The following is a 14,424-nucleotide window of genomic DNA, read 5'->3' on the forward strand; positions in this document are numbered from 1 at the left end:
AATTACTAAAAAAAACTCTGCAATGATAAACTTTTATTTATGCTTAAGGTAACTTTTCCTTCTAGCCATGTGACACGTCTTATTCATTGACAGTTTTTATGTGAAGTGTAAAAAATAATTTTATAGTAAACGAGGGAGTGAAAGTGTAAATATTTTTTTTTAATTAAAACTGAAAGTGGGAGTGATAGTTTAAAAAAAAAATTTAGTGTTAATGTAAGAAGTAGTACACAAAAAATTAAAAGGCATTAAAATAAGCTGCAACGCTTATTATTTTAATCCAATTTTGCTTATTTTAATCCATTTTGGTATTAAAATAAGCAAAATTGGATTAAAATAAGAAGCGTTGCAGCTTATTTTAATGCCTTTTAATTTTCTGTGTAAGAGTGAAAGTGTAAAAATATTAATTATGGTAAAAGTATAAATGAAAGTCAGAATAATGTAAAAAAGTAATTTTATTGTAAGTGAAAATGAAAGAAATAATTTTAGTTTAAGTAAGAGTGAAAGTGTAAAAAAAGTACTGTAAGTTAAAGTGAGAATGAATCTGTAACTCAAGGAGTGAGGATCACGCGAGAAACATATGTAATTTTATTTTGACTTTTACTTCGACATTGAATATTTCACTTTTATTATCACATTCATTTTCACTTTCAATTTTTCACTGAAAAATGCAGAGTGAAAGTGAAATTTAAAGTCAAAGTTAATGTCAAAGTAGAAGTCAAACTGAAATTATATTATTACACACCTACTCTGAGCTACAATCACTTTAATTTCTGTAAAATTATACCTGATCATTAAAAACTATTTGCTTCTGTCAAAGATTAAAATATATTTTAATTAAAAGTACATAAAATTAGTAATTAAAATTTGTTTAAATAGACTAAATAGAAAAAGAAAGAAAAAAGTATTATTTTCAATTAAAGTTGTCGAGTGGATCAATGTAAAATGTTAGAGGACAAATGCATATCGATTTCGACTGGTTTTGCAGGACTTTCATGGAAAAAAAGGGGGATGAAAGAAGGCAGTAAGAGAGCAAATGCTATAAGTAACGGACCGTCTGGTGGAAAGAGCTCGAGGGCGAACAGTGATTTAGAGAAATTAAAACTTTAATTCATGTTCGGGTTCGCGAGGGCCACCACTCTCCTCCTCGCCTTAGAGACCAGCATGCTACTCCCGTCGAATGCCAACCCTCGAGTAAATAGGAGAGCGAGCGTTGTTCCCATTGACACAGGTCCCCCTTGCTTCAGGGTGCACTAATAAAGCATCTCGATCCGAGCAACCGTTGGCAACACTGCTCGTATGATCTACCGACTGAATGACATTACGATCGAGACCCAACTTCACTATCAAATGGACTCTTTGTTCTCGACTTTCGTCTCACAAATTATTTCTCTATTTCTTCAAAGTTTAGGCAAAAAAATTCCTCTAATTTGAGTTTTTCTTTTGTTTTTTTGAAATTCATTTTTTTTTTTTGTTAAATAACTTTTCACATTTTCTGTGTACTAATTGGTGTTTCATTATTGGAAGAAAAAATGAAGTTAGTGGACAAAAGTGAAATATAGTTTGAAGCTTTTTATTTGCAGGTGTAAACAGTTTCATGGATAAATAAGAGGAGTAACATTCGCCACCTTACTGACATCGTATATCTTTCAAAAGCCCCATAATGTGGTTAGGGTGTCTACATACTCGAGACCACAGTGTCCTACTCACAATTCAGAACGAAAATGCTCCAAGGCTTCGTTGGCTCGACACGATATGTTAGGGCATCAGCATAACGGCCCCACTTTTTCTTTTGGCTTTTAGACCGTTTGTTCCCTTTTTTTCCCCACTGAATCTTTTTTCTGAGGATCATTAACGAATTCACTTCTCATAATGTGACAAGTGCTAAAAATCATTTGTCATTCTGTATATCTTTCTTTCTTTTTTTTTTTTTTTTGACAAAATAAAAACAATTTAATTCTTTTGAAAGAAATATTTTTCGTAACTTTGTAAAATTAATTACAAAATTAAAACATATCATTTCAATGCAATATTTGCATAATTACTACACAACGATGTATTAAAATTAAATTTTACCAATTTCGTATATTTTTGTTTTGACTTTACAGGAATAGAAATTCTCATTTGCTATTATAATACATTGTATCGAGAGTTTCCATAAAATATACTTTATTCTCATTTCGTGATGGTCAATAAATGGTTAAATGTGGGATGAAAGGAAAAAGAGATTTCAATATTTAAAGGCGATCTCTTATCGAATAAAATACTCTCGTTTTGATTTAGAATCATATGTATTGTAAAACACTGGTCGGTTATGGACATCGATTTACACAGAGAACGAATAAAAATACAATATCCAACGACAAAATAGCGCCGTAAATTTTACATGGAGTCACGTTTTCAAAGAAATTCCTATTTCCTTATAGACCTTTTTCTAAAATAGAATTTTATTTTCTAAAAAGATAATCCCATATACCTACTACACTTGAAAGGAAATTATAAAAATTTTAAAATAATGTAATATTAATTTTAATAACAATTTAGTAAATACAATTTTAATTTTTAAAAATGGGAAAATAGACAATTATAGATTTTTTCCCCTCAATGTAGGGGAAGACAATTTAAAATTTATTTGAATTATTTTTTCGCCTTATTATGTTTCCAAAAACAGCTTTGTTTTCCCAGCTTTTTATCTCCCAGTTCGCGCATTTTAGGGCGTCGACCAAAGCCAATAAATTTATATCATCGGTGTCAGGTACCTTCGCCATCACTGCGTAAATCATATCGTAAGTGAATCCGAATTGAATCCAATGAGTAAATATGGCTCTTGAATAATAAAGCGGCATGATACTAAAAACGCTCCCTCTATGAGACAGAAATCATGTCTTTAAGATATGATTATTTTTCATATATTTTTCCAACATTTATTATTTAAATTAATTTCTAAAATTTATTCAATTTTTATATCATCATTTATAAATTATAAATATTTTGTAATCATTGTGCCTGACTGCAACTTTCTTTTACTCGTTGCTTTACACTAGCTGACTAAAATTGGCTTTTGCTACTGAAACCAAAGTTACACTAATTTATATATGATTATTTAAAAGATTCAATTTTAATGTTTGATTTTTATCAAAATCTATGTTGATTGAGGTTATGTTAAGAGGAATTTAAATGTGTCAAATTTTTATTTTTTATAATTTATATCCATAATTAAAAGTGGTAATATGTAATTTGCTTTTAATTTTATTACATTTCTTTATTTTACAATTTAACAGTATTTACAATTGATAATTAAAATTAAACTTTATGTCACTATTGAAGATATTTACTCCGATGAAAATTTAAGTTTCAAAATTAAATGAATGGGTTGTCAAGCAAATAAAAATAAACATAAATAATTATTAAAAAATTAAACTGAAAAATTAAATTAATTATCATTATTACTGCTATTGTTATAATTATAACAAGAATTTTTTTAGATTTTGATTTATTGTGCGATTGTTTAATAATAATTTTTGTTTCTTATATGTATATTTTTCTATTTCTTTTTGTTACTATTTTTTATTTTATATTTATTTTTTTACATTTTATAAATACATATTTTAATTATGTTTATATTTTTAACCAATTTTGTGAAATACTGTTTTATTTTCCCATATTTTGAATTTCGCGCTATTATCCTTGGTTTTCTGACAGCAGCGCCGTTAATTTTTTTTCATGTTATATATGTGAACGTTGCCACTTATGCCTGTCAATTCACAGTTCCTAACCTAAAAATCTTGTAAATACAAGAAATTGTTATTAAATATCAAAGTTTTTCCAAGGGCAATGTGTTTGTTCATTAGAAACGATAATTTTAATTCATATTTTTATAAATAATTACTTATTATTTGATAATAATTGTAATTTTATCTTTGACTCAAAATGATCCAGTTCAGGATAGAAACAGGTTTATTTTTACTGCGTATCAAAATAATTCAGGTAGCCAAAACAGATGCATAAATATCATCTATACTAATCTTTTAAAAAATAGAAGGAAGAGGTGTAGAAAATAATCTTATTAGAATTCACCTCTTGTTCTTAAATGCATTTTGTTTTCGAATAAATTTGTTCGATAATCGAAAGACTAATGCATAAGTTCATAACCTGGATTGCAGAAGGCTGAATCGCGGATAGACCTATGTAAAACATGTATTCATGTGTGTTTGTGAGTGTGTATAGTATATGTAGTGATGCGGTCGAAATGCTAGAGGATGGCTTCGAAATGCATAAATACATGAGGCTTGGTGAACCTGGGAGCAAAGGGACAAGAAGAAGAGAGGGAGAGGGGGGATTGGTGATGTGCTTAGGGATGAGCAGCAAGAGAGGAGCTTTTGCTTGGCATATGCTGGCGAAAGCTGTGCATGCCTCCTAGAGATGTAATAACGCGTGGATAGCCCCGCGGCGAAAATACGGGTTTTCGAAACATTATCCCTCGAAAATGTCGCGTCGACTGGTCTGGAAGGGGATATATATTTCAGAGGTCATTGGATAGAATCAAGAACATTAAAGCACCGAGGATGCGAGGTCGTCGAACGCGTTATTATCACCGGCGTTAGTGATCCAAGTTTTCCTATATGAGCCAGGTACTCAAAGGGTCGTTACATTTATAATAGCTCATAACTGTATCACAATTATTCAATTCGATTCATTATTAACTATTGGAGTTTGTAATATGAATGAAGAATTTATAATGGAAAATAATTATCAAGAAAGTAGTCCTAATTTACAGTTCTCCTCAGAAGCAGACTGGGTTTCTCTTTTTCACAAAAGAGTGTCCTATTCCTCGGTAAGTATATTCACGTGACACATTTTCTAAAACCTTTTTGTAGATCTTGTATATGATTTTTTTTGAAAAATAACTGATTAATTTAAATTGTATTTACCGTGAAATGGTATTTAAACTTCTTAGCAGATTACAGTTTCCTTTATCTTAGTCCATGCTTCCAAAATGGTCTCGAGGAATGGGTAATGGGACATAAGTTGGTATCTGCGATGGTCTTCCGCCCGCAACAATGTCCATCCTAAAGTAATTAACCTCGCAAGTATCTGAAATATGCCAAGAAACACGCTGACCATATTAATCTTGGTGGACAGCAGAGGCATACCAACCTAAAGCCACGATAACTTTAGTCTTCTGTTATGTTTCGTTACCATAAAGCTGCATTTCGCAGACGCTCTGTATTTTCCCAGACTTTTAGCCCCTTGGTGAATTTTACTTTAAATAACAAAAAAAAAACAACTTTTCGTTAGCATTGAAAACCATAAAATTCCAAAATTCTCCAAGTGCCAGAAAGGTTTCGTAATTATTTTAAGAGCAAATAGCCATTTGTTTGGCAGAAGAGGTGATTTAAGTAGATATTTTAGATTTGCGAAGGAATTAATCCCTCTAGGTGGGAGAGAAGGACGAAGAACAGAATGAAAAGCTTTAAAAAGTTTACCGACAAGCAGAAAACGCTCGGCATGAGGAAAATTTTTATCGCCTTCTCAAGTACAAACCTGATCCGAGAGACAAAATCTCCAGACTTTAGTGGAAGCTTACAAAAATTCTTGGAAAAGTTATATCCAGCTTGAAGTTAATCAGCTTCCTATGGTTTTGAATTGAGCGCCGAAATCTAGAAATAACAAGACTCAAGGACATTAAATTCTGCGGTGAGATATTAAATCGATTACCGTAAGTGCAATTTAGATGGTTTTGTGGAAAACGAGCAAAGCGTCGAAACGCGTGAAATTTATAGCGAATCCGGTCCGACTGAGGCCACAGAAGCGAATAAAGGAGATAATGCAGAAGATAAAGGATAGAAGGTAGAGATATCCGAGTTTCTGAATTCACATTCCGGCATTACTGTCACGCGAGTAATTACGCACAGTCGAATTGAAGAAAGGGTTGCTCGCTGCCGTTCTTCCTATACTGGCGCTAGCAGTTGCCAGTCGTTGCTTCCATAGGAGCGTCAGATCGCTGCCAGAGAAACCAAGGCTAATAAAAGCCCGCAATTACCTCCGGTTCAGGCCATTTGTCTTGATGGCGTCTCATGCCCGATATAATTCACCCCGGCAACAACACATTGTAGCCTAATGAGGCGCAAAACATTCCAAGATATCTTGCTGTCTGCCAGACTCTTCGTTTAGCATCTTCAAGCCTCTAGGCTCGGGACTTCTTAACTTGCACTTGTTACCTTGATCAAAAAATAATGTTTTCTTAACTCGGCTTATAGGAATAATCAGAATAATAATGATTCTTTCATGTGTGATAGTGTAAACCAAATAAGTCTTCATACATTACTCTAAATCCTTAACGGTGCATTTATTTTATTCATTAATCAAATTCAATGCACCATGCCACGGAGTATCAAATTAATTACTTTTTTCCACACTAATCACTAGAGGTGCAAAACACAATCTTTCCCTAATAATATATTTCTTAAATTTAAAACTGTCAACTATCAAATTCTTGTACAGATTGTCAGTTTCTTTCATCATGCCATATGTTCATTACATATATTTAAGAAAGATATGAAAGCTTAAATTTTTTAAAAATAATGTTTATCTCTGCCAAGGAACTAATAATTATTTGATAGACTGCTTTATATGAAATCTTAAAGACTATTGCATCAAGGAAGATGGGAGGATAAAAAAGGTTTGCCCCTTTGGAATCCTTTGTCGGCTCACCCTCTAGTGCATCGCTTTGTTGCCGTGCGATATAACTTTTGTACACTGTGAAGCACGTCTATCGAATCCTATGGGAGAAACGAGTGTCTTTTTTTCTCTCTTTTCAAACCTTCTTTCCTCAACTTGGCAGTGATTTGCGACGATAAACTCGCATCGACAGGCGACGCACGTGTATCGCGTGCCGAGGACATACACAGAGGGTTCCTTCCAAGGCGAGAGAAGGTTATGATATATTTGTAATCATGTTACTTTGCGCGTGCCTTTCCGTTACAACTGCCTCATGTAACATACTGCCAACTAACCTTTTTCACTCCTTTGGTTATAATTTATTAAATTTCCCTCATACACTCCTTTGGGTTCAAGTATTTATGTACAAAAATCACTATTTGATAACAAAATTTGATTTAAAACTCATAAATTAAAGTCTTTTTAATCACATTTTATATTTTACATAATAAGAAAAAAGTCGATATTTTCGCCATTAACACACTAAACTGACAATAATTTCAAATCGAGAAAAGTCCTCGCGATTTTAAGGACCCTCAGTTAGTAAAAAAAAACTTTCATCTTTATACGCGACAATGGCAATAAAGCTTCGCCGCGAGGCTTTCTCCTGTGTGGGATTGCATCATAATCCAAAGACGTTTTTGTGCCAGAAAGGCAATTCCAGCACGCGTAACAGCCAGCAGCATATTATTACGACCATAGTCCGGGACAGTTTATTCGCGCTCATTTCAGAATTTAGTGCCCTCGTACTTCTGTTTCATATATACGTTATATGTATAAGTTGTTGGCTTAACTGTTCTAAATCACAGTTAAATTTGTTGGTACGATTTATTTTTTCAGGTGGAGATTAGTTTTTTTTGAAAATTCGTCAATTCGTTAAAAAAATTTTTTCGTAAATGGCGTGTTTCTAATTTTTACAAGACTTGCCCGACATTAAATGATGAAATAATGTGCTGTCTAAAGTTATATGTGGGACTAAAATATTTCTCAACATAAAACGAGATAAACACTCCTGTTACTGGCTCTTTCGTCCTCTTGCGTTCTATAAATCAAATGAAATTTGTTATGCGCAGCTCGCAGATGGTTTTGTTATATGAAAATATGTGCCGCGAAGGGATGGTATAAGTATCCCTCGGTAAAACACATCCCTTATTCCTCGGCCTGTGCCATGCCGCACTGCTCCTTACTCGTGCAAGCGGGCCCGAGGCGTCATGCTGTTCTGCGCTCTCTTTAATTACACACCGACCAAAAAACGAGTGACGTATTACCGCACGGCAAAATTGGGGCTCGGCAATTCCATGTATTACTATTAACTTGCCTGTCGATGGGTTTCACGATCAAAATCTTTAATTGGATTCAACTCTCAACGTATGGAAATTGATTATCGGCTGAGTACTGCGCCGGAACCAAAAGCGGAATTTGGGTACTGCCCTGTCAAAAATTGACTACTGGCGTGGTATTGTAAATCCAGAAAAATCTTTCTTTGATATTAGGTCAAAAAAAATTTTTCTTTAATTTAAAGAAAATTTGTTTATTCTCAATAATAAATGAAAATTATAATTACATTTAAACTGAAAGGTTTGTTTAGAATGGACGCATGTAAATTTCCACTTGAATTTTAGTAGAACGTCCGGAATATGACATATCTTTGCATAAGCTGCTTCACCCTGCTTTTCTCTATTCTAGTTACCCGACATGTATCGAAAATAAGCTACCATTCCCTGCAAAGTGTCACAATTCAGATATTCCACTAATTATTTTATATTTATTTCATTTATTGTCAATACGATTTTGACATGATTCTTAACCTAAAAAATTATTTTTCGTATTTCGTTCGGAGATCATTTTAAGTTATATAAAATTTATTCTGTGTGCATTATATTTACTGTACTTTCATCAAAAGTGCGCAATATAATACAAATAAAATAATTATTTCATATTCATCAACCAAAGAATTATTTTTCATTTAAACTTAAATAACTGTACAAAATATAAACAATTTAGTTTTTAACATTCTAAATCATTAAAAATTGAATTTTAATAAAAATAAATTCTTGATAATATGAAACAGTCCAGACAACATAACCTAAAATATTGACAATCGTTTTTCATAGTAAGAAATTTTAATCATCACCGAAATGTGACTTTTTAGGATTAAAAAGTGATAAAATTAAATTGCTTACATTTTTATTGAAAAACTGTTTATTTAAAAAATATATTTTTTATTTAAAAATACAGAAATGTGAGAGTGGACTAACTTTTTTTTTACTGTTTCTCCGATTCATCTTCAAAAGATTTATTGTTTTTATAATAACAATAATAAAATAATTTATTGCTTTGAGGAATTAATTTTTTTTTAAATGTAAAGGTCTTTCTCGAATATTTTTTTCTAAATTGTATTAATAGTTTTATTGATTTTAAAGTTATTTTAAAAATTGTAAAATTTGCAGATAAAAGTGTTAATTTTTAATGTTATTTTTAAACATAGAAAGCGAATTTTTAATTTACTTTCATTATCTTTCATAGCGAACTAATTCAATATCGTTTAACATTTGAAATTGTTATTATTTCAATTTCATCACATTTTATTGTTTATATAGGAACTGTCACTGACAAAGACGTTCGAAAAAAGTTAATTTCCCAGTCAGCACAAAAGCTTGCAACAAACTTGCAGGAAGCTTGCCATGCAAGTTGTACAAGATTGCCGTGCAAACATGTAACAAGTTTGGTGCAAGTAACAAAAACTTGGCGCAAACTTCTTGCAAGTTTGTAAAAATTAACATGATGCGCAGTTGTAAATGGAAGCTCCTACGGCTGCGCAATAAATTTTTTAACCTCCAAAGCAGTGTGCCTTCTAGATTCTCTTAGAAATAAATTGTTTCTAAAATTTTTTTTTTAATTGCCGTGAGAGAAAATTTTGTTACTTGCACGATATTTGCTACATGTTTGCACAGCAATCTTGCACAACTTGGACGGCAAGCTTATTCCTGCAAGTTTTCGTGGTGATTGGGTTAAGTGTAAGTAAACATGTATTTTAAAAAGTGAGAGTAACAACGTAAAACATTAATTTTAATGTCAAAGTGAAAAAAATAATAGTGCGAGTAAAAACATAAAATATAGTTTTGTAATTGTGAAAGTGTAAGTGTGAGAGAAAATTTAAAAAAAATGATTTCAGTGTAACTGAAAGTTTAAAAAAATAATATTTGTAACAGTGAGTGAAAGTGAATATGACAATTTAAAAAAAAATAATGTTAGTGTAATTCTACGTAAAAGTGTAAAAAAAAGTCGAATGTAACTGAGAATGAGAATTTAAAAAATAATTTTATTACAAGTGAAAGTGATTGTGTAAATGAACACGAACAAACCCCGCTCTAAAATATAAATATTAATATACATCTTATGTGTAAATAAATTTTTAATAAATTTATCTTTAATTAATAAAAAGAAAATTCATAACTGAAAAATCTCTCTGAAATTTAGAAAACATTCATTCTATTCAGAGTCTATGTTTTATGTACAAGAGAATCTTAATATAGCAAGGTTCAAAAGTTTTGCAAATATGTTTGAAAGTCTTAAGCTTGCACTTAAATACGTGAAACGAACTCTCTCGGGAAAGTATATATTGAGAGAAGTCCAGTATTGGTGAGTTTTTGTGGGACGAAAGGGGGAGAAGGAAGCTCACTTTAACTAAAGGTCTGGACGGCTCTCAATATTTAATCAGTTTCGATTGGTTTAAGACGTTGAACTAGTAAATGAAGGCACGATGTGTTCCTTCCTCGTAAAAAACTGAAGGGAGTTTGGAAGCAAAAGAATCCACGAGGACGAAAGTATTCCCCGTGGGGGTGGACAACAGAGTGATGGCCAAGTGGGCAGCTGTCCCAGTCACAGTACTTTCCTATTGATTCCTCCTTTTTTTCTTGAAAAATCAACTTTCTTCTTTGAAATGCTTCAATAAAGCTTGGGGGATCTTTGTCCCTCTTGAAAATAAAGCCAATTCTGGTGTCGTTAGTCCGTTAGTTGTCCACGATTTCTCGAACGGTTTCACTTCTGATGATGAGTTGTCTGCTCATTCAGAAAAAACTTTTCCTATTTTATTATATTGTCCGTGATTTCAATTAAATTTACAAACAAAAAGTATAGTAGGTATATTGATATGTGAGCAGAGTGTTATATTTTATTTAAACTAATAAGAATGAGAATGATTAAATTAAATACTGTAGTGAACGGGTGAAAGGTAAATGCGTAAATGACAAGTGGGTAGATTGAAGATTTTAATCTCGCTGTTTGCTTAAGCAAGGAAAATGTTTTTTTAAACGTATTTTAGGGAGAGTCATGGTTTTTGGTAGGACACTTCAGGCGAATCCACGTGGTGCCAAGTAGGGTGCATTAACAAAGTTCCCATTATCCACGCGTGAGAGACCCTTAAATTATCCGACGCTCGCCTAGTACCGGACGCGCCCACCCTCTCTCGGCGAGAAAAAGACGTATGAGCTTCAACCTTCTCGCAGCTTCGAGGCGTGAAGAATCGAGTCGTGATTTCCCCCAAAAATACATTTCCTAATTAAATAAACAAACACAATCACATTAATTAGAAAACAATCTTTAACCGCAATAAAATTATGATGATAAATAATTTTGAATCGAACTTGAATTGAATATATCTGAAGAACGTGACAAACTAGAAGATGGAGCTGAATCTTTGTGGACGGCTATATCGAAGGGAAGTTGTAGCGACCAAATACGACTCTATTTTCTGACCACGATTCGACAATTCGACATTAACACTGATATTTCGAAGCAAGCGTCATGGCACGAGTTCGCGGGAAATCCGGGGTAAGCCTAACCGCTAAGAGCTGTGATCCGGTGGCGGTTTATCTAATTGGAATTGTCGAGAGTCTAAAGATGGTCTATTCCAAGGTAAGGGAAACTGGAGAAAGCAGGAAAGGGAAGACAACTTTGGGCTATCTCCAGGAACACACTTACAAGAAGGCTCTTTAGACTTTAGTGACGTGACGTCGCCTAATACTCTAATCCCTTTCGGTAGAAGCGCCATCGTCTATTCCACTATACCTTGTGAGTCTACTCCTATGAGCCGGCTAACACTTGCTAATTAATTAATGAAACCGCATTCATATATACCTTCGTCTACAGATAACGCTTCACGATGTTGCCTTGCAATATTAAATGGAATTTTCCATAGTCAATATTAAAACAATTTTTTCAGTTTTGCAATTTTCAATATTTGCCTTTATTCATATTTGATTGAACTTTTCCTAACTTCACAATGACCTTCTTCTTCCTAATTAATGGTTTTGAATAATTAGGTCAATTTTTATTTAACATTAACGGCAAATAAGAGCTTAACTTTGTACTGCGCATGCTCTTCATTTTGAAGGTTTAACTAATCTCATTGGTAGGATTTCAATTAACTCAATACAACTTAATTATCTCAGATTAAGAGCATGCGCAGTTCCATTGTTATATCTGCAGATTACACTGACATTATTTTGTATTAGAGGTGCATTTAGTAATTACACGATTAAATATAGAGTACACGTCGCAAGTTACAGAAGTAACAACATTTATCGATCAGACAAAATTAATGGATTTGCAGAAAAAGGGTTAAAATACATCAATTAGTCCTAAAGAAGTTTTAATCCACACGAACATTAACGGAATTCAGTAAAGTTCGAAAATTGGATCAATCAGAAGAGAGGGGGGGGCATAGTAACAATTAAAGCAGCGGAGTATAAATATTTTTAAGCTTCGATAATCAGTAGAAATAACGAGCGTAACAAGTACTCGTCCGGTTATCACGAAGGGTGGCATATTCTAAGCTTCTCCCTCTGCAACATCGAAACCCATATATGCCCAGGGCTGCTTTCTAATTATTCCCCACAGGCCGTAAGGGATGGCACGTAATTGGAGGGTGGACGCGAACACATCGATCCGCTTTTCTGAGGGAATTTCTCTCCAATTCCAAGTCGATCTTTCTCTCTCTCTCTCCATCTCGGGTTAGTGAGCACTGGTCTGCAAAGAAAAGTGATAATGTCTTAAGCTCTCGGTGCGATTTAACTTGTGATTTTGCTCGGCCTGTTCCAACAGTTCTCAACAGTGCCGAGTTCATCGCTCTAAACTCCTGGGTTCAGTGGTTTGGGGTGGGTTTAAGGTTTAAGGGAAGCCTTCCTTTCGAGATCCCAGGGAGCAGCTCTCTAAGCGCTGACGCTGATCCTTCTCTTCGAATCTCGAATCCCGGTTTATCTAATTCGAGATGTCGGCTACCCCTATCACCAAGAAACTTACATACTTGCAAGCAACTTGTCAGAAAAGCAGTTGTGATTCAGCTTCTAAAACCGCGGTCAGTCCAACTCCCACTTGCGAATTAACCGAACCTTTACCAACTTGAAGAACCCCTCACTCGATCAAAACTAAATCTAATTATATCTAAAGAAAGTCCACAAGAAAATCGATTAAATAATTTTTTTTAATTCCATTTTTTTCACATCCCACTTTAATAACTCAACCCACTAAAATTAATAAATCCCTGTCAAATAATTAAATTGTCTACGTGTATTCTAAATTGTTTAAAAATTAGTACAATCCTCCCTTTTGTGCCCTAAGACAACAAAACTCTTTTAATATCAAAAAATTGTACGTGACATTAATTCGTTCCTTGAACTGTTTGTTATTGAGCAGTGTCAAAATTGGAACAAAATATCATCCAGGTTCCCCTTTAATTCACCTTTATCAAAATTAGAACTCTACGTGGCAGATGGCAGGTTTCATGATCGATTTGAATAAAGTTTGTGAATTTGAGACAAGAATGACAACTGGCGTAGGTGATTTTTTTGAGTAGAAAATAGTGAGATCTAAAGACTCGGGTCATTCCTTCGTGCTGGTATGCATCCAGGGTTGCGTGAAACTCCTGGCAGCCAGCCTTCCTTCCTACTCTTGGTACCACAGTGTCTCCAGGGGTGGTAAAGGGAACAGGACGATTCGAGGTGAAAGGTAGAGAGGGGCAACCGTGTCCGGGAGTCGCTTTCTACTGAGACTTGGGGGTGGACAGTGCGCAGACCCGCCCCCACTTTTAGAACGAAGCAGGAGCGAGATGCCCGCGCATAAAAGCATCCCCTCTAGTTGCACCGACCACCCCAACTTGCCTTTTTCCTTCAACATAGCACAGTAGCTTTCGAGCACCCTCTCGTGAAGGGTTTGTTATACTTTCACTAAACAAAACTTATTTTTTACTCACCGGTTTCGCACGCCTTTTGCCTAACTGTGTGGGTGAATCTGTGTGTGAATGTGTATGTGTGTGGGCTCGAAAATGAACCAAAAGTTTTTGTGCAGTCGATTAAGAAACTTGGCTATCAATGACCTACATAAAGACAAAAGATAATTGCTCTTGTTGAGTAACAAGACGACACTTGTCGAGACTTTTTGGACTTCGCCTGAACTTGAGTGAATTTTGTTTCTGATGTTTTGTTTCGGTTGCAATAGTGCGGACTTACTGACAAGATGATAGTGACGATAGCATTGGTTGCCCCTTAGACCCAGTCATAATTATTTGACATTCGCTGATCAAGTAGGTATATAGCTAAGATGACACAGATTCTCTGAACCATTGTTAATTGAATATACTTAATGAATGGACATTAACATTAAACATTTATTTCATTAATATTAGTTGAGTTCTTTATTGTGACAAGT

At 33.9% G+C, this 14,424-nt stretch overlaps 1 protein-coding gene across 4 annotated transcripts in view; it reads left to right on the plus strand.

The window, feature by feature from the left end:
- Positions 1–14,424, plus strand: part of LOC127290435 (trithorax group protein osa) — a 310,977-nt gene that overhangs the window by 264,427 nt on the left and 32,126 nt on the right. The window contains exon 1 of one of the 4 annotated variants that reach the window (XM_051318987.1): positions 13,913–14,299. The exons of the other annotated variants lie outside the window; for them this stretch is intronic. The gene's annotated coding sequence lies outside the window, so the exon portion shown is untranslated. Of the gene's footprint in view, positions 1–13,912; positions 14,300–14,424 lie in introns of those variants that run through there. 4 annotated transcript variants of the gene reach the window in all.

Source organism: Leptopilina boulardi, unplaced genomic scaffold (assembly GCF_019393585.1).
Source record: "Leptopilina boulardi isolate dan_hultmark-lab unplaced genomic scaffold, ZJU_Lbou_2.1 LbouV2_64, whole genome shotgun sequence".
Lineage (NCBI taxonomy): Eukaryota > Metazoa > Arthropoda > Insecta > Hymenoptera > Figitidae > Leptopilina > Leptopilina boulardi.